The 23,715-nt window shown below is 46.7% G+C and overlaps 1 long non-coding RNA gene across 3 annotated transcripts; it reads left to right on the top strand.

Annotated features, from left to right (window-relative positions):
* The first annotated feature begins 288 nt into the window (after positions 1-288).
* On the top strand, positions 289-17,766 carry LOC117870670. 3 transcript variants are annotated; one of them, XR_004644017.1, is made up of 4 exons: positions 289-1,534; positions 13,101-13,190; positions 13,665-13,758; positions 17,568-17,766. It is a non-coding gene; the product is annotated as an uncharacterized LOC117870670 (long non-coding RNA). The 3 variants fall into 3 exon arrangements; XR_004644019.1 differs by lacking the exon at positions 289-1,534 and adding an exon at positions 1,558-1,623; XR_004644018.1 differs by lacking the exon at positions 13,101-13,190.
* Positions 17,767-23,715: the final 5,949 nt, after the last annotated feature.

The raw sequence follows: 23,715 nt of genomic DNA, 5'->3' as shown, positions 1-23,715 counted from the left end.
TTGGCTGTTCTGCCCCTGGAGGAGGCAGGGCAGTGAGGCAGATGACCAATCAGAAGGCAGCTTTCCCCCCTTACTTCATCCTCCCCTGCCTTTACTCCGCAGAATTGAAATTTGCTATCTTAACCTCGCTTTGAGGAATGGAATGTGAAACATGCATAATATTTGAGAGGGGCCTCGTCCCGGAGAACAAAAGTACAGAAAGCGATCTGGCTCCAACACTCATTAAAATGCAAGGGAAGGTTTCTTTGTTCTCAAGTGTAGCTTCTCAAAAAATCTGCTGCACACTGATTGGGAAACACTGCAATAAGGAATGAGTTGGGAGAAGGGAGGGGCCAGCATGCTGGTCTCCTCCTACATAGCAGGCAGATGCCTGCAGACACTGGGCATAAGAAAGCTCATGCAGTGTGCAGTCCCTGACTTAGTAAGGAGCAGACACCAGTAGGAGAAGGCAGCCAAATCCTCTGAGCCTAAGGAGTAAGTGGAGCCAGTGGAGGGAAATAAATTGCAACCCAGCACCAGGAAGAGAGCTGGCAACTCCTGATAAGGAGGTGGATAATAATTGTTTGAATTACCTGCCACCAGGAGGAGAGCTGGGCCTACGGCCATATGGAGAAGATACACAGAAAGAAATTGCCACCCAGCTCCTGGAAGCAAGATAGGTGATAATAATTGTTTGAACTACTCAGATCCAGGAGGAGAACTGGGGCTCCTGCCATGAGGAGGATTTAAAGACTGAGAGAAAATGAGGGGACTGGGCACTGAATGTAAAGGGCACACTTCAAAGTAACTCTGAGAGCTAGAAGTATCTTTTATTTATTCGGGACTTTTTGTAGGATTATTGTAATAACCAAGTGTGGTGGGGTGGCTGCCCCACGCCCGGAGAGTGTGGGCTGCGGCAGGCCCGGGCGCCTGCGTATTCCGGCAGCCAATGAGAGAAGGGCTTGTTGCGAGCCAATCAGAGAACAGATTGGGGCCAGCCAATCAGGGCCCAGCTCAGCCATATAAAAGCCTGCTCAGGGAGAGAGCAGTCAGTCTGTCTCAGGCCTTCAGAGAGGAAGGTCTGTCCCCAGAGCTGGGAGGCCAGCACCAGAGACAGTGCAGTGCAGGCCAGCCTTGGAGAGTGGGAGAAGGTCCTACTCCGTAGCCTGCCAGGCGGCCGGCCTTGTAGGAAAGGACCTAGCGGGAAGGAGGGCAGTTGGGGAAGCAGTCCAGAGGAACAGACAGAGGGAGAAGAAGGACAGTGAGGCTGTTGCTAGAGGGCCTCTGGACTGGGACTCAGAGTAGTGGGCGGGCCTGGGTCCCCCCCTTCCCTTTGTTCCCCTTGGCAGTACACCCAGCTATTGGCCGCAGGGAGCGGCCAGCCGAAACTACACCAGATCCTTGACCGTGGGGATTGGACTTGAAGGTGTAGGACTGTGGGTCATCCAGCCCCTGGAAGGGGGTGCGAATGGACAAAGGGACATTGTCGGAGGACAGTGTTCCAGAAGAGGACGCTGCGCGTTGGGAGCAACGTGAGTCCGCACGCCAACCAAAGGTGAGACGACAGGCGGGATGCCACCAGAAGGGGCTGCTTTACTGGATCAAACCAATTCCCCGAGATGACCAGTAGGAGGTGCTGCAGTGGTGAGTCCCAACCCTGTCACACCAAGTCCTAAGGAGAGTATTTTTGAATCAAATATGCCTGAAGTGGAATTACTGGCTCCTGGAGAAAGGAAACTGAGATAGGGTGTACTGCAGCATCATCCTAATCCAGTAGGAGGCATTACAGTCAGGTATGCCCTACACAGGGGCGGCTCTAGGCACCAGCTAAACAAGCTGGTGCCTAGGGCGGCAAAATGTATGGGGCGGCAAAATGCTAGGGGAGAAGTGGCCGCTGCCTGCGGGAGTGCGGCGTGAGCAAGCCGAGGAGCGGCCCGTCCTCTGCAGCCGGGACAGGGCCGCGCTACTGGCTCCGCCTGGGGGGTGGGCGCTGACAGCGGGAGAGCAGCGGGAGCTGGTAGCGCGGCCCTGCCCCGGCTTCAGAGGACGGGCCGCTCCTCGGCTTGTTCGCGCTGCTCTCCCGCGGGCAGCGGGAAGCGGCCACTCCCCCCACCCCCCTCAGGCAGGCGCTGGTAGCACGGCCCTGCCCCGGCTTCAGAGGACGGGCCGCTCCTCTGCTTGCTCACGCCGCTCTCCCGCGGGCAGTGGGAAGTGGCCCCCCCCCCAGGCGGGAGCCGGTAGCGCGGCCCTGCTCCGGCTGCAGAAGACGGGGGAACATGGCGCCCAGGCGGTCCGCTCCTCCTCGGCTTGTCCTCGCCTCTGCCTCCTCCTCCCTGTGCCGCCTCCTGCCAGGGGAGGGGAAAGGGAGGGGAGGGGAGCGGCAGCCCGGGCTGAGCCCAGCTCGTGCCAGGGCCACGGCGAAGCCGAAGGATGAACAGGGCTGGGATCCAGCAGCAGCCCCAACCCCGGCCCTGGGAGCGGCGGTGACCAGAGATGACTCCACCTCAGGCCAGATCTGCAGCAGGGTAAGAGTCGGGCCAGGCGGGAGGGTCCCCAGGACTCCTGGGGAGCTTCTGTCTGCTGGAGCCCCAGAGGCTGCTGCCTCCCTCCCCAGCCCCTCACAGCACTCCAGTGCCTGGAGTCTCCTTCTGCCTCCCCTCCTGCAGGGGGCGAGCGACCTGGCAGAGAGGAGCAGCATCTGCCCAGCAAGCCCAGCACCTCTTCCTTGGCTCCTCCATCCCCAGAGCTCTCTCCATTGCATGCCCCTCGGGCTCCTAGCTGGGTGGCCTCAGCGCTGGGAAAATGCCAGCAGGGCTGGGTCCAGTGTGTATCCGAGCTCGTGGGGAGCTCTCTCGCCCCAGTGACTAGCGCCTTATCTACAGCAAGTACAGTAGTGCAATAGGAGTGTGACGTGAAAAATATCATGTCATGTTGTGACACGGTCACTCAAATCACGATTACGTGTGTGTACTGTGCTGCCCTATCGGCGCCGTTCGCGCTAATTTCCGTTTCGCGTTGGTGCCAGTGGTTATAGGGCTAAAATGCTGGGACAAAAATGAAAACGACTTTCTGGTGCTGCTTACCGGCAACAAAGAGAGAAACGGCAAAAAGAATTAGAAAAACTATCTCATACTTCAAAAAAGTATTTTAAAAAAGTCGACAATCAAGGAGAAAGCTCTAAGCAATGCACTGAAGGTGATTATTCATCAACTGATGAAGACCGATCCAACCAAAGATTACCTTTATCAACTGATAAAGATGAACAACAATCTGACCAAAGATTATCTTCACTAACTGATAAAGATGAACAATCACAATCCATCCAAAGATTTACTACTTCAGCTGAAGAGTCCAGAAATGAAGAACTGTTATCCAAATCTAAAACTGAAGAACAATTATTGGAAGGTGGAGAGACTGACATAGGATCGGATCCAAGTACATGGCCGACATTAATTACTGATACAATGCGAATTATTATTGTGAAAAAAGGTCCTTCAAAACTAGATCCTACATTTGAATATCCATTTAATGAGTCAAATTGTCGATTTATGCCATCCAGTATGAAGAAAAAAATGAAAAATGGGGAACAAATTAATAGATTGTCGTTAGTGTATTCACAGACCAAAGATGTAGTTTTTTGTTTTTGCTGCAAACTGTTCTGTAACTCGGACATTTTTCTGGCAACTGCAGGTTTTAATGACTGGCGAAATTTGCATCAGCATTTGAAAGAACATGAAACATCAAAAAATCATTTACGCTCATTGACAAATTGGATTGAGCTGTCAAACAGATTACATACCGGTACAACAATCGATGCGGTACAGCAACGTCAACTAAATTCAGAAATTCTACGTTGGCAAGCAGTGTTGGAACGTTTATTGGCAATCATTAATTTCCTAGCTGAACAGTGCCTCGCATTTCGTGGATATAACAATGGAAATTTCTTAAAATTGGTTGAGTTATTGGCAAAATTTGATAATGTTATGGCTGAGCATGTACGAAGAGTGAAAGATGGAGAGATTCACACCCATTATTTGGGTAAAAATACACAAAATGAGATAATAGAATTAATTTCTAATGGAGTGCATAATGAAATTTTATTGAATTTGAAACATGCCAAATATTACTCAATTATAGTTGATTGTACTCAAGGTCTGAGCAAAACCGAGCAAATGTCAATAGTCTTACGATTTCTGAAAATTGATGAAAATGCAGAAGTGAAAATTTGTGAACACTTTCTAGAATTTATACCAGTGAATGAAACTACTGGGAAAGCCCTCACAGATGTAATTCTACAGAGATTGGAACACTATGGAATACCTTTAGAAAATATGCGCGGCCAAGGGTACGATAATGGCTCAAACATGCGAGGACGACATGCAGGTGTACAGCAAAGAATATTGAATTTAAACAATCAAACTTTGCCATGCGCATTCGCTCAATCTGGTTGTCAGTGATGCCGCCAAATCATCTAAAGATGCCGTTTCATCTTTTACCACAGTGCAAGCAATTTACAACTTTTTTAGTGCTTCCACACACTGTTGGGCAGTCTTGAAGAAGCATCTTGAACAAAAACTCACACTTAAACCTCTGAGTCAAACTAGATGGGAAAGCAGGATAGAAGCTATTAGACCATTCCGATATTCATCAGGAGAGATTTACGATGCACTATTCGAAATAAGCCAGGACTTGTCGTATGATCCTTCATTTCGACATGAAGCTGAAACATTTGCTCAGAAAATGATGCAGTTTCGATTTTCATGTTGCACGGTTATTTGGCACAATATTCTAAATCAAATTAATTTGACCAGCAAAGTTATGCAGAACATAACCATAGACATATCCGAGGCAAAGATGATTTTGAATAAAACGCTGGAATATTTAAAAAAAAATACCGTTCAGATGAAGGATTTGAAGAAACTGTCAAAGAAGCAACAACAATAGCAGAGGATCTTGATTTTGAACCAACGTTTGCACCTCAAATTCATTCGTCCTCAGGAAAAAAACAAGACAGTTTTTTGTTATGAGGCTCATGATGATCCTATTCTCGATCCAAACGAAAGGTTTAAAGTTGAATGTTTCTATTGTATTTTGGATGTAGCTATAACTTCCATTGAAGAAAAATTTTGTCAGTTACATGGTCATTGTGAAACTTTTGAATTTTTATACGATATTGGAAATATTAAAAATCAATTTTCCAAAGAAGACCTCATGAAGCAGTGCCAAGACCTACATTTAGCGCTCAGTACTGATAACACTGCTGACATTGATGCAGTAGAATTGTATGATGAATTAATAGCTTTATCTGAGCTAATAAGTCCTAAAACTTCTCCTCTAAAAGTATTAGAATTTATAGCAAGAAATGATTTTTTCACTCCAAACACTGCTATACCATTACGCATGCTTTTAACATTACCAGTATCAGTGGCTTCTGGTGAGCGCAGTTTCTCAAAATTGAAATTACTAAATTATTTGAGGTCCACCATGTCTCAAAATCATATGTCAGGACTGGCATTAATTTCAATTGAAAGTACTATTGCAAAAAATTTAGATTTCACTGACTTATTAAAAGACTACGCAAGTATAAAAACCAGAAAAATTCAGTTCATATAAATTCTTTTAATTTATGAGAAACTGGAAGACACTAAAGTTTTTCATTACAGTGTATGGTTGAACTCAAATTGTTTGTTGTGTTTTTGTTAAAATTAAATGTTAAAATTACACTAGTAGGAAATTGTTTTATTTCACTAACTACAAATTCTCTGTTTTCATTTTTTTTAAATTTTAAACCTTCAAAACAAAACTGCAAAGTGCAAACATGTGTAAACGCAAAAAAAAAAGCACGGGGGGGGGGACAGCCAAAAATTTTTTTGCTTGGGGCAGCAAAAAACCTAGAGCCAGCCCTGGCCCTACAACAGTGGGATAGGTGCAACAGTCCACAGCAGTTGCAGGAATTGCTGCATGTGAACATTGTGCACCTGAAATACGCTGTCTAATGTGCACCATTGCAGCTTTCTACAGTGCAAATTGTACTTTGTATTCCTAGTGTAGACAAGTTTTAACTAATTTGTGGAAATTAAAGGAAAAAAATGACATTGCCCCCTTCAGCTCCAGCAGATAGCACAAGTCTGACCATCTCCATTACCCCTAAACTGCAATGTCTTCTCTGCTTCTTAGTGAATGGATTTTGGAACCAGAACTGAGATGCAACAGTTGTGTTCCACATCCTCCTGGGTGTTATTTCTATGTAGAGAGGAAAAAGGAGGGTGGCAGAATGTAGCCTAGAGCTGTTGTATATCAGCTCTATGCCCTCTTTATATTGGGGGAATACCCCAAGGGCTGGATTCACCAGGTTTATAGTACCTTTGCTCTGGCAGAACCAGTATAAAGGGGTTGTAGCTTGACCATAAATCATGTCCACTGAGTCTTCCAAGGTAGAGAAGACTTAAACTACTAATCTAAAAAATAAGAAGACCCCCAACTCCACCACTCACATATACATTTTGCTTGTGGGGAAAAGGGCTTTAACAAATCATAAGTTAACAAAGAGGAACAAACACATTTCCCCCCCTCTTTGCAGATTGCTTATAAGTGAGAGCTAGAAAGCAGATGTAATTATTGGGGGTTGCTCAGTACTGGAGTACAACAAACCCTTACGGTGCCAGGACCTGTGCCCAGTGTACTGTGACTCAGAGGCAGGGCTGGCCTTACCATGAGGCAAACTGAGGCAGCCACCTCCAGTGCCAGACTATGGGGGGGTGACACTAGGTCCCAGAGTGTAGAAAATTGTCTGCTGCTGGTATTCTCTCTGCTCGCTGCACTGAGATGGTGGAGTGCTGTGCTTGAGGAAGGAGGGCACAAGAGACAGGCAGGCAGGAGAAAAGGTGAGAGGGAATAACAGAAAGCAGCAGGAGCTGCAGGGAGAGAGAGGAGGAAGAGCCTTTATGTACCTCTCTAGCACCCCCAGGAGCCTGGACTGATTAACACCAGCTTCTCAGGGAGCTTCCTGTTTTCTGCTGCTTCCCTGAACCACTTGAGTAGAGCAGGCAGTCAACTGAAGTAGTAGGAGCCAGTTAGGCCCTTAAGATGCTGATATCCTCCCTCACTCAGGCCCTGCTACCAGCCTGCTTATTTGTCCCCTTCAATTGAGTGTTGAGAGCCACTATAGCTGGCACAGAACAGCAGTCATGAGTGAAAGAAGAAAACGCCCCTCTGGGGCAGCATTCAGAAAAAAGAAAGCAAAGGAGGCTTTTCTATCTAAGCAGGAAGGAGCTCTCCTGAGATACATAGACAGAAATGTTCACGGTGAGCCTTCCGGCCCCAGTGAGGATGTGAGTGGTGAGGAGATGCCTGATCTTCCAGTTAGTCAGCGTGCAGGTGATCTGGCAGTTACTGCAGTATCCATATCTCCAGCTGAAATGGATGTAACCATGTTGCACATTCCTGTAGAAAAGTGTAGATCAGAGAAGAGTGTGGTGGAGGTGCAAGAAACAGCTGCTGCTGAGTTTAGTTCCTTAAGTCTAGATGATCCAGGACTGTGGACCCCCTTGAGCAGTAGCCCGAGGGACTTCCTTGTACTGCATGGGCCACAGCAAGTGAAAACAACTCATGTTCCCCAAAGACAATGAAAATAGAAGTTTCCATCCAACACATTTACTGGTGTGAAATTCCCAATGGTGACAAAGTGGAGAAGCCATGGCTTAGGTACTCAAAAACCCAGAATGCTGCATACTGTTTTTGTTGCAAACTCATCCAGTCTAGTGTTCCAGACACATTCTACAGGAACAAAGGACTAGAAAAATCTGGCTAGAAATCTGGCATGCCATGAGAAGGCAGCAAATCACCAGAGAGCATTCCATAGGTGGAAAGAGCTTGAGATGAGACTAAGGTTAAAGGCCACCACAGATGATCGGCATCAAGAGAAGATTACATAAGAGTCTCTTTACTGGCAAAATGTTCCGAAAAGGCTCACTGCCATTGTGAGAATGCTTGCTACCCAAAACCTAGCACTGCGTGGCACTTCAGATCAGCTGTATGTGCCAAATAATGGAAACATCCTTAAAATTGTGGAGCTGATGGCTGAGTTTGATGCTGTATCTAAGCAGGAGCATCTAAGAAGAGTCACCACCCAAGAAATGTACATACACCACTACCCTGGAAAAACAATTTAAAGTGAGATCATACAGTTACTGGCAACAAAAGTCAAACAGAAGATTGTAGCAGATCTGAAGTCAGCAAGATATTACTCTGTTATTCTGGACGGAACAAATGACTTTAATGGTGTGTTTTGTAACAACAACAGAACCTAGTGAAAATGTCCCTGCAATGGTGACTGTCAGAGCATTTTTTAGAATTTATTGACATTGATGATACTACAGGAGCTGGTATGACAAATGTGCTTCTTAAAAATCTGGAAGATATTTAAAAATTGCGATAGCTGACACAAGAGGTCAGGGCTACGATAATGGTGCCAACATGAGAGGAAAGAACAGAGGAGTGCAGACACGGATCCGAGAGTTAAACCCTCAAGCTTTTTTGTCTCATGCAGTTCTCATTCATTGAACTTGGTGGTCAGTGATGCAGCATTCACTTCTAGTGAGGCTGCTGAATTTTTTAATGTAATTCAAAGCAACTATGTATTTTTCTCTGCATCAACTCATTGATGGCAAATTTTGAAGTAACATCTGGGAACATCTTCTCTGACACTGAAACCACTGAGTGCCACACGATGGGAAAGTCGAGTGGAGGCGATAAAGCCTATCAAACACCAAGATAGATGATTTACTGTTTGAAATAAATGTTGTAAGCAAGAGACTCCAAGGTGTTGACCTTGATATATCTGGAGCAATGGAACAACTGGACAAAGCAAGTCATACCTTACAGTCTTACCGGTGAGATGAGAGATTTCAAAATGTTCTGAATAGTGCACAGAAGTTGGCAGAGGAACTTCACACTGAAGCTATTTTCCCACCTATTCAAGAATACAAGAGTCACCGAAGAAGACTACCTTTTGATTACGAGGCACGGGATAATCCCATAAGAGACCTCAAACAACAATTCAAAGTTGAATTCTTTAACCAGGTGCTAGATTGTGCAATACAGTCAGCTGAATGTTTCATGTAGCTCAAGGAACACAGCAGTATATTTGGGATGTTATGATATTCCAAAACACCTCACTATACCTGAAGAAAACCTACACCAGCAATGCAGGGCACTAGAGACAGTGACACATGATTACATGTGCGATATTGATGCAAGTGATTTAGGTGATGAACTGAAATCCATTTCAGAATACATTTCAGCAGGATCAACTCTAAAGGCTATTCTGGAATATATGTTCACAAATATGATCACCCTCTTTCCAAATGCTTTTGTTGCTCTGCGCATACTTCTAACATTTCCTGTAACAGTTGCCAGTGGAGAACGCAGCTTCTCCAAGCTGAAGTTAATAAAAACAAATCTACACTCCATGATGACACAGGAGAAGCTGGTTGGCCTTGCAACCATCTCAATAGAGCATGAGCTGGCCCAGACTGTGGACCTTCAGGAAGCAGTTCAAATCTTTGCAACCAAGAAGGCACAGAAAGCACCACTTTGATTACTCAAACAGATAAAAATGCCAGTGTTTACTATACAGACAAAAGTTACATTTGCTGTTCAGGCGTTTGAAAGTTAAGTGTTACTTAACATTTTTGAACAAGGCATTTTAAGTTGTTAGTTCTCTTTTATTGTGGTAGGTAGCAGAGCAGTACCGTAAGAGGAGTAGAACAGGAAGAAGGTAGAATTGAGACCTTTCAAAGTTTTGGCCCAAGCGAGGGGGGATGGGGGCATCATTTGAGCTCCCCGCCTCAGGTGCCAAAATGTTGTGGGCCAGCCCTACTCAGAGGCAAGCTCTAAAGGTGCTTCAGCAGCTAGATCTTGGTAGGCACTAACCCTCGTGGGCCCTAATAACCACTCAGACACCTGGCTAAGGTAGGGTTACCATACGTCCGGATTTTCCCGGACATGTCTGGCTTTTGGGGGCTCAAATCCCCGTCCGGGGGGAAATTCCCAAAAGCCGGGCATGTCCGGGAAAATCGGGAGGGCTCGGCCGGGGCCTCTTTGGCCGGGGCCGCAGGCATGGTGCCAAGCCGGGGTCGCAGTGCCGGGCCGGGGTGGGCGCGGGGCAGGGCGGGGAGCCGGGCGTGCGGGGCCGGGGTCCGGGAGCCGGGGGGGTCCGCTGGGCCGCGGGGCCACGAGCCGGGGGGTCCGCGGGGCCGCGAGGTCCGCGGGGCCGGGAGCCAGTCCGGGGCCGTGAGCCGGGGGGCCCGCGGGGCCGGGAGCCAGTCCGGGGCCGTGAGCCGGGGGGCCCGTGGGGCCGGGAGCTGGGGGGGTCCGCGGGGCCGGGAGCCGGGGGGTCCGCTGGGCCGCGGGGCCGGGAGCCGTGGGGTCTGCGGGGCCGGGAGCCGGTGGGTGCGCCGGGCTGCCGGGGGCCGGCAGTGCTGGGTGGGCCGGGGGTGGTCGGCCGGGGGCCGGGGCCGGCACCCCAGGGCCCGAGCCGACCCAGGCTGGAGCCGCCGGGGGGCCAGCCTGGGCCGCACCTCCTCCCCCCACACCCCCCCTTACCTGCTACAGGCTTCCCGCGACTCAAATGTTCGTGGGAAGCAGGTGAGGGGGCGGAGACTTTGGGAGGGGCGGAGTTGGGGCGGGGGCGTAGGCGGGGCTGGGGGCGGGGCCGGGGCCCCTGGGAGTGTCCTCCATTTGGAGGCACAAAATATGGTAATCCTAGGCTAAGGGAAAGGGTATTATACTAGATCTGGCAAAAAAAGATTGCAGATACTCTCGTGTGATGATTTCTTGGGGTGCCTAGGACTGTCACCTTGTTATCCCCCCAGTCTCCAAGGAGAGAGAGAGACTTGCTGGTGCTTAACTAGGTATCAGCTCCATGATACCTCCAGTCTGTTGGCCACCCAAACAATGTCCTCTGAGCTCTTACTTTGCTTTGCAGGTTAATAGGTGTACCCTAGTCCTTGAGTCCCTTTGAAGCATTCTCCTGTGATATCCAGCCCATCACTGGCTACTCACAGAAATACCAGGTTTGCTCTCTCCAAGGGGACAGTGCACACACCAGACTGTTTGAGTCAGCTGAGGATCAGCTCTTATATACCATCACAGCACTGAGATATATTTATAGTGAAAACAATCATACATTTATTATCAAAGGTTAAGATTTAAGAAATAGTGACTAAGGATAATGGAAACAGAAAGATTACATATAAAACAAAATCCATACACTCTTTCTAGAGACTAAACTTAATTTTAATAGGCTAACCCAGAGGTTCTCAAAATGGGTCTCAAAGTGAGTCGCGACCCCATGGGGTCGCCAGGGGTGGCATTAGACTTGCTGGGGTGGAAGCTTCCACCCTGGGTGGTGGGGCCCAGGTTACAGTCTCCCCCACCTGGGGCTGAAGCCCTTGGGCTTAGGCTTTGTCCTCCTACCCCAGGTGGTGGGGCTTGGGCTTTGGCGGGGCTCAAGCGGGCTATGGCTTCGGTCCCCCTTCCTGGGGTTGTGTAGTATTTTTTGTTGTCAGAAGGGGGTCGCAGAGCAATGAAGTTTGAGAATCCCTGGGCTAACCATCCATCTAAAGCAGTCTATTCTTACCCAAAGCCTTCTTGCAGTGTTTGCAACCAAGGTTGGTTGGGATATCTTTTTCACAAATGTAATCACACTGCCCAAGTATTTCCGCAGGTGCAGGGTAAATAAGTGTCCTTTTGCTTTCTTTGTATATACCCCAAAATCCATTGTTTGTCCCCGGAGTTAGCATGATCCCCTCACACTGCCACCCTGGGTTTATTCCCTGGTGTGCTGACTTCATGTTGATTTCACATGTAAACAGAGCTTCCATTGTGTTGGCTTACAATGCTTAATTTACATGTGAACTGAGGCACACAGGTGAATAAACGGTTTCAGAGTAGAAGCCGTGTTAGTCTGTATCCGCAAAAAGAACAGGAGTACTTGTGGCACCTTAGAGACTAACAAATTTATTAGAGCATAAGCTTTCGTGGACTACAGCCCACTTCTTCGGATGCATCCGAAGAAGTGGGCTGTNAGGAAATGAGCCAGAGGGTTTACAATGAACAGAATATTTAAGACAGTTATTAAAGACCAAAATTGATCTATCTAGAAAGGGTTGAGTGGAAAAGGAAGACATCTATAAGTTGTATCAACTCACCCATCCCCAACATGTGCTAAAATTTGCCTAAGGCTATGTCACTCTCAGCATAATTGATGTTGCTCAGAGGTGTGAATAAAACACTCAGTGACATAAGTTACACCAAAATAAGTGTGGGTGTGGCCAGTGCTATGTCAGCGAGCACTTCTCCTGCCAACATAGCTTCTGCTGTTCACAGAAGTGGTTTATTATGTTGACAGGAGGCAGGGTTGCCAGTCAAAGGATGTTTATTCACCTTAGAGACTAACAAATTTATTAGAGCATAAGCTTTCGTGGACTACAGCCCACTTCTTCGGATGCATCCGAAGAAGTGGGCTGTAGTCCACGAAAGCTTATGCTCTAATAAATTTGTTAGTCTCTAAGGTGAATAAACATCCTTTGACTGGCAACCCTGCCTCCTGTCAACATAATAAACCACTTCTGTGAACAGCAGAAGCTATGTTGGCAGGAGAAGTGCTCGCTGACATAGCACTGGCCACACCCACACTTATTTTGGTGTAACTTATGTCACTGAGTGTTTTATTCACACCTCTGAGCAACATCAATTATGCTGAGAGTGACATAGCCTTAGGCAAATTTTAGCACATGTTGGGGATGGGTGAGTTGATACAACTTATAGATGTCTTCCTTTTCCACTCAACCCTTTCTAGATAGATCAATTTTGGTCTTTAATAACTGTCTTAAATATTCTGTTCATTGTAAACCCTCTGGCTCATTTCCTTTTCCGAAGCTCCTTCCTTTAGAAGCATTCTTTTTTCTGTTCCCTGTTCTTAAGATGACACAATTTGTGCAGTAATGTTTGGCTTTCCAGGCTGAAATAATGTGCAATGTATTTATTAACAGGAGATCTAAAGAAACCACAGTGGGCAGAGCATTTCCCTGAGTGACTCACCTCTTTTCTCTTCACAGAATAAAGTTTCCTATTTCAGAGTTGTTTCCTGCTGGGATTTCCAGACTATAAAAACACCATTTCTGTCCTCAGATTTAGAGAGAGACAAGGTGGGTGAGGTAATATCAAACTTATATTCAGGACTCCTCTATTTTACAAGTAGACCTGGACATCTAAACTTCCTCTATCAACTGACAGAGCAGCTCCTCTTAATGGGTATCAACTGACAAATTGTATATGTACGCTGTTAGCCCTTGGACCAAATCAGTCAGCCCTGGAACTGTGTGACCTCAGAAGGGGCTAAATTCAGGTTCTCCACGCCCACCCACATCTAGTCATTGGCCCATTTAGGTGGTGAGACAAGACGTGACTGGTTGGTAAGGTGCAAGCAGGTGGGTTTATTAACTGAATACAGGTGTAGAAGTAAACAAGGCCCCCCCAACTTAATGAAAACAGTACAAAACAGGCTTGGTTGTCAATGGATGGAATATGGCATAAAGCCAAAAACCCAAAGGCCCTTACAGAAACAAGGGATCCACAATAAGAGTAATGAGAGTAACCACACTACCATGTCTCGTTGACAGCAGAAGATAAGCAGACCCCAAAGAAAGTAGGATTCAAGCTGACAGGATGCAGGATCAGGAACTTCGGAGACTCAGGAACCAAGCAGGTGAACAGGTAAGTCATTGGTGTTTCGCTGATCTTCTGTCTTCCACTCTTGACCCGTGGTCATGTGTGTAGTATGTGAACCTACAGTTGATGATTGTGTGTGAGAGGTCGGGATGGAATAAGTTCGAGTTCTGCAGACCTGGTCTGTCTTGGGGATTTCTAGCAGCCGTGCGCTTGTGTGGGTCACTGGACTACTCCTCAGCTCAGTAGCAGAGATCCCAGTCAGGCTACTACCTCTGGCAGCCCTGAGGCAACAAGCAGCAAGTGGCGAGTAGCCCTGAAGGGTGGATGAACATCCCTTAAATAACTTCATTGTTACTAGGCAGACTTTGAATCACCTGACTCTCCTATTTCCCCGCACTTTTAGAAAAGGGTGCTAACTGTGGCATAAAGAAGGGTACCAAATATGGAGGCCAAGAACAACAAAGTAGAAACCAGTATGGCCAACATAAAACCATAGTTAAAACTTCTTCCCCAACAGCACATTCATTTCTCCTGGTATTGACAGCTGGGATTCCATAGGCTCCCTCCATCCCACCAGATTTTACATTCATTACTGGTACTGTAGCACTGTATATTAGAATAGATATCTTAGCAGAAAATGTCTCGCTAGTCACAGGGGAGAAAAAGACCAAAGGGCAGATCCTCAGCTGGTGTAAATTGTCATAGCTTCATTGACTACAGCGAAACTATGATATTTTATACCAGCTGAGGATCTGCCACCAAATCCTTTTCTGGCTGCTTCTGATAATATCATAGAACAATCAGAAATTAGGACATTGAGAGAGATTTTGGAATTGTCTGCACTAAAAGAAATCTTTAAAAAAAGAAGTAGTTAAGGCCTGATCTTCAAATGTGCTGCTAGGAACTCACAATTTCTATTGAAACCAATGGGTAATGCTCAGTCCCACTCAGGCATAAGACCTAGGGCCTGATTCTCCACTGCCTTCTGCTTTTGGGCAATCATTTACACCAATGCAAAGTGAGTGCAAAAGGAGCAAATCCCTTGATTTGAATGGTGCAGAAGGAGCAGGAAATAAAAGCTACAAAGATAGATTTAATTTAAAAAATTCAAACTGGTACAAATAAATATTGAACTTCAAGTGAAGAAAGCCAATTTAAAAGAGTAATCAACAGCTGTGTCCTCTTCATAATACCCAGCTGTTGTCTCCCACTCCATGACAATATGGGAAGTTTTCTGCACCGTTGTTTTCCCATGTGGTTCTGTTTGAAAGAATCCTTTTCATGGCTCACAGGAGGAGCCCAAATAGATTTGAACAAATTCCAAAGAGCATGATCTAATGCCTATATTCCTGTTACTTGTAGGTGCAGGCAATCAGCAAATGTGAAGTCAATTCAGAAACCATACTGGTGTGAAAAATGTCTTGTCTGTTGTGGAGACATTTCTAATGTCACATTGTGACAACAGAGAATAATATAGTAAAGGGCTTTTCTGTACAGTAGAATCAGTGTCTAGCTGGGGTCCCAGTGATTCTATTTTTTTAAACTAATTTCCAGGCATAGAATGGGACACATATATTGTCAGTAGGGCTGTCAAGTGATTACAAAAATTAATCGCGATTAATCGTGCTGTCAAACAATAATAGAATACCATTTATTTAAATATTTTTGGATGTTTTCTACATTTTCAAATATATTGATTTCAATTACAACACAGAATACAAAGTGCACAGTGCTCACTTGATATTTATTTTTTATTACAAATATTTGCACAGTAAAAAAGAGAGAGTATTTTTCAATTCCCCCATTACAAGTACTGTAGTGCAATCTCTTTTTAATGCAAGTTGAACATACAAATGTAGAATTTTCTACAAAAAAATAACTGCATTAAAAATAAAACAGTGTAAAACTTTGGAGCTTACAAGTCCAACCAGTCCTACTTCAGCCAATCACGCAGACAAACAAGTTTGGTTACAATTTGCAGGAGATAATGCTGCCCACTTCTTGTTGACAATGTCACCTGAAAGTGAGAACAGGCATTCGCATGGCACTGTTGTACCCCGCGTCGCAAGATATTTACATGCCAGATGTGCTAAAGATTCATATGTCCCTTCATGCTTCAACTCCATTCTAGAGGACGTACATCCACGCTGATGATGGATTCTACTCAATAACGATCCAAAGCAGAGCGGACCTATGCTTGTTCATTTTCATCATCTGAGTCAGATGCCACCAGCAGAAGGTTGATTTTTCTTTTTTGATGTTTTGGGTTCTATAGTTTCCGCATCTGAGTATTGCTCTTTTTAAGACTTCTGAAAGCATAGTCCATAACTCATCCCTCTCAGATTTTGAATGGCACTTCAGATTCTTAAACCGTGGGTGGAGTGCTGTAGCTATTTTTAGAAATCTCACATTGGTATCTTCTTTGCGTTTTGTCAAATCTGCTGTGAAAGTGTTCTTAAAACGAACATGTGCTGGGTCATCATCCGAGACTGCTATAACATGAAATATATGGCAGAATGTGGGTAAAACTGAACAGGAGACATACAATTCTCCCCCCAGGAGTTCAGTCTCAAATTTAATTAACACATTATTTTTTTTTAATGAGTATCACCAACATGGAAGCATGTCCTCTGGAATGGTGGCCAAAACATGAAGGGGCATACAAATTTTTAGCATATCTGGAACGTAAATACCTTGCAACGCTGGCTACAAAAGTGCATTGCGAACACCTGTACTCACTTTCAGGTGACATTGTAAATAAGAAGCAGGCAGCAGTATCTCCCATAAATGTAAAGACTTGTTTGTCTTAGCAATTGGCTGAACAAGAAGTAGGACTGAGTGGACTTGTAGGTTCTAAAGTTTTACATTGTTTTGTTTTTGAGTGCAGTTATTTTTTGTAGAAAATTCTACATTTGTACATTCAACTTGCATTCTAAAGAGATTGCACTACAGTACTTGTATGAGGTGAGTTGAAAAATAACATTTTTAATCATTTTTACAGTGAAAATATTTGTAATAAAAATAAAGTGAGTACCCTATACTGTATTCTGTGTTGTAAAAGAAATCAATATATTTGAAAATGTAGAAAAACATCTAAAAAGATTTAATTTCAATTGGTATTCTATTGTTTAACAGTGCAATTAATCATGATTAATTTTTTTAATCAGATTAACTCAAAAAAATTAATCACATGAGTTCACTGTGATTAATTGACAGCCCTAATTGTCAGGATATTAAGTAATTACAGTTAAGAACAAAAGAAGTATCAGAGATTAGTTTGAGTTTGTCAACATGATAACAATTGCTAATGAACCTCTAGCTAGTGACACAACTGGTGTGTGATAGATTAAATTGTGCAACTATTTGGTTTATTAAACCTTCACTGATTTAATGTCATTCAAACATTGAGGCCAAATTCTACACCTACATCCTGAAAATCCCTTTTGAAATCAATGAGGATGAAGTCAATGGATTTACAAATGCAGTTTAGTAAAAAAAATGTGGCCCCCAGCCTATCTATCAGTAAAAAATGCTTATTCTTTGCATCTTACTTTTAAAGAAATATTTTAAATGTAACGTGATTGTCATTGCATTCGATTCTGCACAAACTGACATTTGTTTTGTTTTAAAATGTGTTTGGCTTGCATATTTCATCCTGAATTTTTAATTTAATTACTAGTGGACTGATCCTGCAAATACTTACTGCCAAACACAGGGCTTACAACTGTAAAAATGCGACCTTGTAACAAAAGCACATGTGCTGTATAATGTGAACAGCAAAATGTAACATGAAAGACTGTACCCGTTGTTCTCTAAAATGTCTTTTTAACCACCTCTCCCTTTTTCCCCACCAGCTGCAAATGTTTCTCCCTCACAGAGGCTAGTGAAGAATAGAAGGAGAAAACGGCGGACTCGGGATGATATGTTCTTGGAGCTCCAAATGTGCTCTGTCAGCGTGGGAGGACAGCAGAAAGCGTGGAGGCAGACCATGTCAGAGTGCAGAAAAGCACATATGAATGAGAGGAGAGGTGGCAGGCTGAATCGCAGGCTGAAGAGAGCAAGTGGCGGGCTGAAGAGGATAGGTGGCATCAGATTGCTGACAGAAGGCAAGAGTCGATGCTACGGCTGCTGGAGCATCACGCTGGAGCATATCAGTTTATGGTTGAGCTGCAGGAAAGGCAGCAGCAGCAGAGACCACCGCTACTGCCCCTGTGTAACCAACAGCCCTCCTCCCCAAGTTCCGCAGCCTCCTCACCCAGACACCCAAGAATGGGGGGGGCCCGCCTCCGGCCACCCAGCCAATCCACCCCAGAGGATTGCCCAAGCATCAGAAGGCTGGCCTTCAATAAGTTTTAAAGTGCAGTGTGTCCTTGTCCTGCCCTCCTCCCCCGCCTCACCCGGCACTTCCCTCCTCCCCCACCCCTCCTGGGCTACCTTGGCAGTTATCCTATTTGTGTAATGAATTAAAGAAACCGTGAATGTGAAGTAACAATGTCTTTATTGCCTCTGCAAGCGGTGCTCGAATGGGGGGTGGTGGTGGTTAGCTTACAGGGAAGTAGAGTGAACGGGGGGGGGGGGGGGGCGGCTCATCAAGGAGAAACAAACAGAAGTTTCACACCGTAGCCTGACCAGTCACAAAACTGGTTTTCAAAGCTTCTCCGATGTGCACTGCGCCCTCCTGTACTCTTCTAATCACCCTGGTGTCTGGCTGTGCGTAATCAGCAGCTAGGCGATTTGCCTCAACCTCCCACCCCGCCATAAATATCTCCCCCCTTACTCTCACAGATATTGTGGAGCGCACAGCAAGCAGCAATAACGATGGGGATATTGGTTTCGCTGATGGTCTAGCCGAGTCAGTAAACTGCACCAGCGCGCTTTTAAACGTCCAAATGCACATTCTACCACCATTCTTGCTCAGCCTATAGTTGAACAGCTCCTGACTACTGTCCAGGCTGCCTGGGTACAGCTTCATGCCCCATGGCATTAAGGGGTAGGCTGGGCCCCCAAGGATAACTATAGGCATTTCAACATCCTCCAACGCTTATATTCTGGTCCGGGACGAAAGTCCCTTCCTCCAGCTTTTGAAACAGACCAGAGTTCCTGAAGACACGAGCATCATGTACCTTTCCCGGCCATCCCATGTTGATCTTAGTGAAACGTCCCTTGTGATCCACCAGGGCTTGTAGCAGCATTGAAAAGTACCCTTTTCAGTTTATGTACTCGCTGGCTTGGTGCTCCCGTGACAAGATAGGGATATGGGTTCCATCTATCGCCCCACCACAGTTAGGGAATCCCATTGCAGCAAAGCCATCCACTATGACCTGCACATTTCTCAGAGTCACTACTCTTGATATCAGCAGGTCTTTGAAGGCATTGGCTACTTGGATCACAGCAGCCCGCACAGTAGTTTTGCCCACTCCAAATTGATTCCCGACTGACCAGTAGCTGTCTGGCATTGCAAGCTTCCACAGGGCTATCACCACTCACTTCTGAACTGTGAGGGCTGCTCTCATCCTAGTATTCTGGTGCTTTAGGGCAGGAGAAAGCAAGTCACAAAGTTCCATGAAAGTGCCCTTACGCATGCGAAAGTTTCACAGCCACTGGGAATCGTCCCACACCTGCAACACGATGCGGTCCCACCAGTCTGTAATTATTTCCCGGGCCTAGAATCAGTGTTCCATGGCATGAACCTGCCCCATTAACACCATGATTTGCACGTTGCTGAGGCCCGTACTTTGTGAGAGGTCCATGTCAATTTCTTCATCAATCTCGTCACCGTGCTGCAGTTGCCTCCTCGCCTGGTTTTGCTTTGTCATGTTCTGGCTCTGCATATACTCCAGGACAATGCGCGTGGTGTTCACAGTGCTCATAATTGCCGCGGTGATCTGAGCGGGCTCCATGATCCCAGTGCTATGGCGTCTGGTCTGAAAAAAGGCGCGAAACTATTGTCGGAGGGAGGGAGGGAGGAGCGAGTGATGACATGGCTTACCGGGAATTAAAATCAACAAAGGTGGCTGTGCATCAGGGAGAAACACAAACAACTGTCACACAGAATGGCCCCCCCAAAGATTGAACTCAATCTTTGAGTTTAGCAGGTTTAGCAGGCCGTTGATTTCACGGAGGGAGGGGGAAGCAAATGAATACAGAACAAATCTGGTCCATCTATCTTTTACATCTTAGGCTGGCAGCAGATGGTGCAGCATGACTGATAGCCATTGGCATTTTCTGGGTGCTTGGCAGAAGATGCTGCATTACGACTGCTAGCCATCATCATCAAGACGGTGCAATAGGTCTGCCGGCAGGACTGAGTCTCCAGGAGACAAAACATGTCTGCCCAGGTGCCTCTGACCGAACTCACTGAGGAGTACGACGACGACGGATAGCAGTCGTAATACACCATCTACTGCCAAAAGGCAAGGAGCTGCTGCTGTATAGCAATGCAGTCCCAAATCTGCCAGCACCCAGATAGCCGATGACAGCTACCAATCATACTGCACCGTTTACTGCCAAAAGGCAATTAGCTGCTGCTGTGTAGCAATGCAGTACCACGTCTGCCGGCACACAGACGACATATGGTGACGGTGAGCTGAGCTGAGCGGGCTCCATGCTTGCCGTGGTATGTCATCTGCACAGGTAACCCAGGAAAAAAGGTGCGAAACGATTGTCTGCCGTTGCTCTTACGGGGGGGAAGCTGATGGCATGTACCCAGAATCCCTCGTGACACTGTTTTTGCCTCATCAGGCATTGAGATCTCAACCCATAATTCCAATGGGCGGTGGAGACTGCGGGAACTGTGGGATAGCTACCCACAGTGCAACGCTCCGGAAGTCGACGCTAGCCTCGGTACTGTGGACGTGGTCCGCCGACTTAGTGCACTTAGAGCATTTTATGTGGGGACACACACAATAGACTGTATAAAAACGATTTCTATAAAACCGGCTTCTATAAATTCAACCTAATTTCGTAGTGTAGACATATCCTTGGAGTACTTGTGGCAGTTCTGCCTGTTAAGGGCACTCAGGAAGGGTGCATTTAGTTTTCCCAGATTTCTAGGTGTGGGTTGAAGCCGGTTTAGTTGTTTGTGAAGAAGGATCCTAAAAATATTGAACCCAACTCTTTTTTCTGCTATTATTCTCCTGGCAGAAATGTTGCATAAGGACTGTAGGCTTCAAAAAAGTACACATCACCATTTTTCATTATGCACATCTAACTTGTACCCAGGGGCAGCAGGTTTGTATAATTTTTGTTGGTGCCCAGACCAGGTCCAAATCCCACGCCCCCACAGACCTGCCTTCTAAACTGATATATATTTTTTGAAATAATGTAAAAATGTGAGGGCTCTGGGGTAGGGCTGGGGATAAGGGGTTTGAGGTGTGGGAGGGGCTCAGGCAGAGGGTTGGGGTGTGAGGGTGAGGGCTACGGGGCTGGGGATGAGGGGTTCACAGTGCAGGAGGGGGCTCAGGGTTGGGGTGGAGGGGTGAGGGCTCTGGCGGGGGGTGGGGGCTCGGGGGGGGGGGGGGGCCGGGGATGAGTAGTTTGGGGTGCAGGCAGGCTGCCCCCAGCTAGGGCCAGAGAGGACTCCCCCCCGGCAGCACACTCACCTCACACCACTGTCACTGCACGTGCTCCTAGGGCCCCTCTCAGGGTCTAGGAAGCCCCCTCGCCTCCCCTGTGGTGGGGACAGGGTTGCCATCATATATGCGCCTCCTCCCTTGCTGCTCCCCCTCACTGTAGCCTCACTGGGTGTGGGGGATGGGGCTGCCCCTTGCCCAACGTGGGGCATGAGTGCTCACTGCGGGTGGGGGGAGAGGGCCCTGTGCAGGTGGAGGGTCCCGCTGGAAAAGGGAAGGGTCCATCTGTCCGAGGCGGAAGGGCTAGGTCAGCCTGCCCAAGCACTAGTGGGGAAGGGGGGCGTTAGGACCCTGCGGTGGCAGTTGATGCCGGGAGCTGGCAGAGCAGTGTGCAATGCTGAGCTGCAGGGGGCAGCCACCCGCTGCCCAGGGCGCAGGCAGGGACTCTCGGGGGTGGCAGGCTGGCCCAGGGGAGAGACTTGGCCCCGAACATTGGTGGAGCTGGGCCCCCGGGCTCTGAATATTGCTGGAGCACGGGCACCATGGGCCCATATAACTTGCCTACCCTGCTTCTACCCCTTCTCCACAAAAGCTCACACAAGACACAAAAGTAGAAAATTCATCTGGAGAAAGGCCTGTTTTGTCCTTCTCAGTGACACAGTACAGGCTTCATTTTGATTTCCCTTATACCTATGTAACTTCACCAATTTCAATGGGGGTATTCCTGGTTTATAACAGTGAGATCAGAATCAAGCCCTAGATACTGTTTTAGAGGGGAATCTACATTCTGTTCCCTCATGTCCTCCTACAGTCTCTTACCCTCCTCTCAAGCTTGTCATCATACTGCCTATTTAGTTTTCTTTTTGTACTCCCATTTCAGTGCCTTTTATGTCAACCTATTTGCCTGAAAGTCCCCTTCCCACACTAACCTATGAAAAATAGCTTAGACAGAGGAACAGTTCTGTATGAGTCAGAGATCATCTGAGCTGACAAGACAAACACATATGGAGGAGTTAAAAAAAAACCCCTCTCATCAGCCCATGATTATTGTTAGGATGCAACATATAATTGCTGAGAAATGTACAGCTACATAAACTGCTTTTCTCCTAGAGGAAATGGGCATGCAGACAACATGTATTTATTTTATTGTTGTTTAGGGATTTAATGTGTGAGATTCAAGTTAGTTTGTTTTTTAAATGCAGCTGGCGGCTATCCCTGAGCACACGTGACCCTGTGACTGTAAGAGGACTATAATTCCCACCAAAAAAGGATCTCAAAGTGTTGTTTGTAGTTTCACGGACTTGTGAAAAAAGGAAGGGCATTTGTTTCAATGTTTGCAGAGGGCTCTTAATTACAGGCAAACCACTCAGGCAGATGTTAATGCCAGCCATCTTGGACTAACAGCTGAGCTGACAAAGCAACCATCAAATCTATTCCCATTATTTCTGTAAGGGGAACACCATATTTGGGTGTGTGATTCCATATCCCTTACATAGAATATTGGGAAAGAGAAAGGAAGAAAAGGGAAGTTTATATTCCAGTGTTTCTTTGTATGCCCTTTAGTTCTGAGTGCTTTAAGCCTTGAGAGATCCACAACACCTGGTACAAATACTTTAAGGAAATATCTCACTGGAAAAATGTCAGTTTACCTTCTTGGTACTTCCACCTCTTCAAACACAGGTACAATAACCAACATGTCTCTGAGCAATTTGGGGTATTCTTTTCCCCATCAGTTCATCTGGTTGATGTAAATTTCCCTATCTTGTGATTAGCATTTCTTTTAATTAATATTCTCTATGTGCACATTCATTTTCAAATGAAAATCTTGTAATCAGTGCAACACTATTTCAAAGAGGAAATTGAAGGGGGAGGGTAAGCGGGAACTGCAAGACAGTGTGAACTTCCTGCTGTTTGTGATAAGTGCTCTGTAACCTTTAGAGAAAGGGAGAAAAAGGTGACTGTGTGCAGCTTGACTCTTGTCCAATTTATGGTTAACCTCTTCTTGACTTTCCTGGCACATTCAAGACAGGAGGGCATGGGCAGTGGGTGAACCAGCAGTTGGGGAAGGCTAGCTCTCTCCCCCTCTGCCCAAGGCCCCTCTCCTCCTCTTTTGCCCCCTCCCCTGATGGAGCCCAGAGTGGCAGAGCCCCACCAAAGCCGCTGGCCCCCCTATCCCAGGCCAGCGCCCCCAGCCCCGGAGCACTGGGTAGGTGGCACCACCGCAGTGGCCCTGACCCCAGCCAGGTGGGCGGCGCCTCTGCAATGCCCCAACCGGCGCGCCAGGTGGGCACCAGCCCTAGCCTCCCCAAGTCCTGGCAGCAGGCCGTCCGACCCAAGCCCCAGCCTGGGCCACGAAAGAGCAGGAACTCACAGGCACTCCTGGGGGTGAAGTGTGGGCAGGGCACGCCAGGTTGTTTGGGGAGGCTCAGCC

Source organism: Trachemys scripta, chromosome 1 (genome assembly GCF_013100865.1).
Source record: "Trachemys scripta elegans isolate TJP31775 chromosome 1, CAS_Tse_1.0, whole genome shotgun sequence".
NCBI classification, from domain to species: domain Eukaryota; kingdom Metazoa; phylum Chordata; order Testudines; family Emydidae; genus Trachemys; species Trachemys scripta.
The sequence above is the reverse complement of the archived record's forward strand: the minus strand, read 5'-3'. Positions and strand labels throughout refer to the sequence as shown.